This window comes from Dipodomys ordii, unplaced genomic scaffold (assembly GCF_000151885.1).
Source record: "Dipodomys ordii isolate 6190 unplaced genomic scaffold, Dord_2.0 Scaffold195, whole genome shotgun sequence".
Lineage (NCBI taxonomy): Eukaryota > Metazoa > Chordata > Mammalia > Rodentia > Heteromyidae > Dipodomys > Dipodomys ordii.
The window spans coordinates 1,871,981-1,878,020 of NW_012267411.1; positions in this window are offsets into that span (position 1 = coordinate 1,871,981).

A 6,040-nucleotide genomic window follows, 5' to 3' on the forward strand; every position below is an offset into this window, starting at 1 on the left:
TAGCATACCAGTAGAACATTTTTAAACTAGGGCAAAAGCAAAGCCTCACAGAAATTAAGAGAAGGAGGAGGAAAAAGCAGAATAAGGGACTCTGGGACTTTTCTCCTGGAAAGGATCAGATGCACTTGTTTTGTTTTGTTTTCAGTTTTTGCAAGGCTTTGGTTCTGTTTAAATCTCTAAGCTGGGAACATGCTGCATGGACCAGGGCTCTATTATTGAGCAGAGGACTAACTGTGGAAGGCAGGGGTACTCATCAAGGTCCCTCCAGGCTCCAGTTCACCTCCAAGCACTTTGAAGGTATGCCTGCCAGGACTATGCTGAGCCCAGCATTGTTTAACATTTTAATTAATGAATTGGCATTCAAAGTAACCTTGGTGAATGAAAGCCATGAATATAAACACATTTATAGAATAGCTGTTAGCTTTGGGGAGCACAAAGGAGATTTCTAGAGGGCCAGGATGCTCTGTATCTTGACCTCAGGATTTGTTAAATGAATCTAATTATTTGTGAAATATTTATCAGGTTGTATATGTTCATATGTTCATTTTTGCTGTGCACCCTTAAATTTAAAAGTTCACACACACACACACACAGAGCAGACTTGGGGTGATAATTGTCTTAGCAGAAAGAACATACAATATGAATGGAGGAAAATTCTGGTAAGACCATTTTCTCCTGTAACTTTCCAGGACCAGTTGGTTCCACAGAGGAGGGGTGCAACAGTGGCTGAAAAAAATGGGAATAAAGATATACATCAGCAGGGTACCAGTGGTTCACACCTGTAATCCTAGTTACTCAGGAAGCTGAGATCTGAGGATGGCAAAACCAGCTAGGGCAGGAAAGTTCATGATACACTCATCTACAATTAACCACCACAAAAATGTTAAGTATAACTGTGGCTCAAAGTGGTAGAGCACTAGCCTTGAGTGAAAAAGCCTAGAGACAGTGCCCAGGCCAACTTCAATGGCTTCAAGCCCCATGACTGACAAAAAAAAAAAAAAAAAAAGACAGGTACCAGTGGCTCATGCCTATAATCCTAGCTACTCTGGAGGCTAAAATCTGAGGATTACAGTTCAAAGCCAGCCTGGGCTGGAAAGTTCAGGAGATTCTTATCTCCAATTAACTACCCAAAAAAGCCAGAAGTAGAGCTGTGGCTCAAGTGATAGAATGCTAGCTTTGAGCAAAAAAGCTCAGGAATAGCACCAAGGCCCTCAGTCCAAGCTCTAAGACCATTTGTGCACGTGCACACACATGCACGCGTGCATACACACACACAAATAAATGGAAATAGAAGGGTTGGAAGCCTCCTATAATATTGCCAGGCCCCCCCAGATCCCCTTTCACCCTCCTCCCATATGCAGCCAACTGTGTCTAATTGTACCTCAACACTTTATCCCCACCACAGTTCTAGAGTTATTTTCTGGAGAAATGAAATTTAGTACTCAGAAGCTCAGGACTGAATAATACCAAGCAGAAAATGTTCCCTCAGGATGGGGCAAAGGGTGGGCTACGGCACCACATTCTCTTTTCATCATGATGAATATAAAACATCAATTTGTTACAATTTGCAGAGATTGCTTTGTGTTTGCCTATTATTAATTTAGGTAAGGATAATACCAAGATGCCTAAATAATAAAATGCATGATTGTTGGGGCTGAGGGTGTAGCTCAATGGTGTCTAGCGTCCACAAGGTCCTGGGTTCAATCTCCAACACACCACACACACACACACACACACACACACACACACACACACACGGTTCCTATACATTTCTTTTTCTTCTCTCCTCCTCCCTTTTTTTTGTGGTGCTGGGCTTTGCAACTTATAAGGACTAAATGGATACAGAACCAGAGAAAACTGTGCACGTGATCAAATATAATTGATTATAGTGAAAAGCTGCAGACTCCATGTCCTTGGAGGTACTTAAAATGGAATGTGCAGACGACGGCCTGTGATCTGTTTCCTGAAGGAATTTCCCCACTGGAAGTTTTACATTGTGGCGCTTTGTGTGGATTACCATCTGGGTTCCACTGACATTCTGGGGATTTTTTTTTTATTCTGAAAACAAAGCTATCTCATGCATACTGAAACTCCAGATTTATCTTTAAGGGATGCCCTTAGAGCCAGCGGGACCTGGACTGTCTTGCCCAGTGTCAGGCACACAGTTGGTATATAATAAATGTAGGCTGAATTTTAAAATGAAGGAGCCAAGGATAGGAATGTAGCTCAGTGGTAGAGTGGTTGCCCAGCAGTACTGGGTCCTGGGTTCAACATCCAGCAAAGGAGAAGGAGGAGGAAGGAGAGGAGGAGGAGGAAGAGGAGGAGGAGGAGGAGAAAGAGGAGGAGGAAGAAACAGCAGTGGTATGATGGTAAATGTGGACCAATGGACTTTGGAGTGGAAGGAAAACATTTTTTAATTTCTGTGATGTCAATACACCCCACATGGTTGGCAGTGGGGACCTCATCAAGCTTAAAAAGAAAGGGATACTTGTGAAGTTATACAGACAGCTGCTACAACAGCCTGATGGTTCCAGTCAAAGCTAGCTACATGCTCAGACCAGAAGTATGATATCAATTCATGTTAACCTATATGAACTAGTTTATCCTTTAAAGCCAACAATGAAAATGAACTTTTTTTTTTATCACTTTGAAGTGACCAACTTCTAAGCCAATGATTTTTCCCCCTACTTTTCTCCTTGAAAGAATATTGGAGCAAACTAGATTCCTTTCTTTCTTTCCCTCTTTCTTTCCTTTTTTCTTTTTTTTCCTTTGTCTTTTTTTGGCTAGTTCTGGGACTTGAACTCTAGGCCTGCGCACTGTCCCTGAGCTTTTGTGCTCAAGGCTAGCACTGTACCACTTGAGCCACAGCTTCATTTCTGGCTTTTTTTTTTCTCTTGTAGTTTAGTAGATATAAGAGTCTCATAGACTTTCCTGCCTAGGTTGGCTTTAGATAGTGATCCTTAAATCTCAGCCTCCTAAGTAGCTAAGACTAAAGGCATGAGCCAAGGCATGGCTTGGCTTGGATGTCTTACTTTCAAAATAATATATACCACTTGGGAGAGTAAGATCTGAGGATTGCAATTCAAAGCCAGCACAGGTAGAAAATTCCTTGAGACTCTTAACTTCAATTACCCACTGAAAAGCCAGAAGTAGAGCTAAGCACCATCCTTGAGCAAAAAACGCTAAGGGATAGTTCCTAGGGATAGGCCCAGGCCCTGAGTTCAAGCCCCAGACCAAGCAAACAGGTAAAGCTCAGTGATAGTGTCATTACCTACTTTGCATGAAGCTTTGGGTTCAATCCTCAGCGTCAAAAAAAAACAAAACAAAAAAATAGCATTTTGGTATTTTTAGATCCACAAGGAATGAAGAAATTATTCCACACACTTTTGGAGTAGATCTGTCACTTCCTCAGTTATACTGAATGTGACTTTTACAAAGTCTGAGGTAGAATTGTTGAGACTTAAGTTCCACAGAGCCCTGTGTACAGGTTCCAGGTTTGTACAGGTTCCAGGTTCCAGGTCAGCCAGGTCTAACAGTTTGTGAGATTCAGACCCAAGAAACAAATTAGGAATAGTTATTTACAGCTGTGGTCCCAACTACTTGAGGGGGAGGGGGTATAAGGAAAAGTATCAACTTCTAAGGCTCACCTGAGCAAAAGGCAAGAGACCATACCTGCAATATTGGGCTGGTGGTATGATTCAGTAGTAGACCACCTCTCTAGGAAGCACAAAGTCCTGAGTTCAAACACCAGTGCTGAAATTAAAAAAGTTAAACCACACATACCATATGAGCCAGCCATTCTACTCCTAGGTATTTACCCAAGAGAAATTAAGTGCTACAACTCCACAAAAATCTACTCATGAATGTTCTTAGCAGCTTGATTTGTAACAACCCCAAACTTAGTCCAAATGCCCATCTCAGATAAGTGGGAAAACTAATTGTAGTTTTTAAATAGTAGCTTTTAAATGTTAATTATACCTTAGTAAAGGTGTTAAAACAACAACAAAACCCCCAGGGTTCTAGCTCTCTCCCAGGACACTCGGTTTCACAGGCCCAGAATGGTTTTCTGCATCAGTACTTTGTTTCTCATTTTGGTTTCTTAAGACAGAGTCTTGCTGGTTACCTGAAACTCACGGTCCTCCTGCTTCAGCCTCCCTAGTGCAGGATTGTGCACATATATCACCATACCCAGCTCAGCCTTGGTACTATGGAGATGACCCCAAGAGATGTGTGGCCCTGGCTAAGAACCACTGCATGCCTTCTACTTGGAGTTTTTCCTTTGAAACACTAAGAGGATTAGGAATGATATTAAGAGGAATGAGGAAATAGAGGACAAGGAATCTAAGAGGGAAAAGTATGATGATTAATGAAGTCCATTTCTTTTGCCTTAAGACAGCAAAGTCAGAGAATAGCTGGTTCCACTAGGTGGCATCTGGACACTTCTCTTTAGCAAGATTTCCAGGGGCCTAGGAGAGACGCGTGTGAAAAGCACAGGGCCGGTGGTGGGGACACTGCCATTGTTCCTTTGATAGAGGAAGATATACAAGCTTGTTGAAACAGAAAGCAACCAACAGTTCAGAGAAAGTGTTGGGCAGGGCCCCTGCGCTCTCCTCAGCCTGACTTCAGAGACTGAGGATATGAGATGATTGCAATGTTTGTGTTATTGCAGGTACTAGAGTACGAGGAGCAGAGCCATTTATTTGGGGATTAAGTAGCTCCTCAAAAGAAAATCAATAAAGTTCACAAGGAAAAGGCTGAATGTCTTACACTGTAGCATTGAGTAGAAATCAGGGTAGGCCAGATGGGCTTGCAGCCAGACTTCCCTCCTCCATCAAGGATGGCTTCCTATATTTTATACTTTGTTCCTCCCCAAGCTACATTCGCCTTGGGCCAGACAGCTGAAGGACACAGTGACAAAAGATCACAAAACCAGACTTCATGTTAGTGTGAGTCGGCTCTGAGTGCTTCACATGGCCACCATCCTCTCTGCAAGCCTCAGTCACTCTCCTCATTCCTGTTGCCATCATCTGCCTGCAGCCGTGCTGACCCAAAAGCAGAGCCAGAGCCAGTTTCTCAAGTGATCACACCTCTCCAGTCAGCCTCTAAGATCTCAAACTTAGGTGGCCTGATTTTGAGAACAGTCTGTGCTTCATCACCCTTTCTGCCGTGAGTTTTCAAGTCTTCTAACTGAATGCCTTCCCTCCTCTTCCTCTGGATACCAGTGGTGAATAGGCCAGCCCTCTTTGCTCACAGTAGCAGCCAATGCTTCCAGATGCTCAATGTATTTATTCTACTAGGGTTTTCTGGCCTACCAGAAAAATTCTCAGATTCTCAAAGAGGGCCCACTGTGTGTGAGGCACCTGGGTACTCTCTGTTTCAGATCTGCTTTAGTCTTCTGCCATCCATTTCGTGGCTCCTCTTTCTACCTTCTATTTTTCAATTGCTGAGAAATTATTTGTATTGAGTGCTGAGTTAATTTAAAATTTTATAAATACTAGTAAGTACAAACTATTATAACCTGGTGAGCACCTGTGAACCCACCACCAGGTGAAGACAAATCACATTACCATCACTCCAGGGTCCCTACCTATCCCACCCTAAATCCTTTTTCTCTGACCTCCAAGGCAAACACTCTGCTGAAATTTGTATTTATCATTCACTGGCATTTCTGGATACATTTTCTACATATGTTTGATCTACATGTTGCTTAGCTTGGTTTATTTTTAAACTTCTATCAATTGAGTCATAGAGACAGACAATATTTTGTTTTTATTTTTGTTTTCTTGGTCAGTCATGGGGCTTGAAATCAAAGCCTGGGCACTGTCCCTGAGCTGTTTTGCTCAAGGCTAGTGCTCTACCACTTTCAGCCACAGCTCCACTTCAGATTTTCTGGTGGTTAATTGGAGGTAAGAGTCTCACAGACCTTCCTGGCTGGGCGGGCTGGCTTTGAACTACTACCCTCAGATCTCAGCCTGCTGATTAGCTAGGATTACAGGCATGAGCCGCAGGTACCCAGATTAATATTAAATTCCTCCTCCTC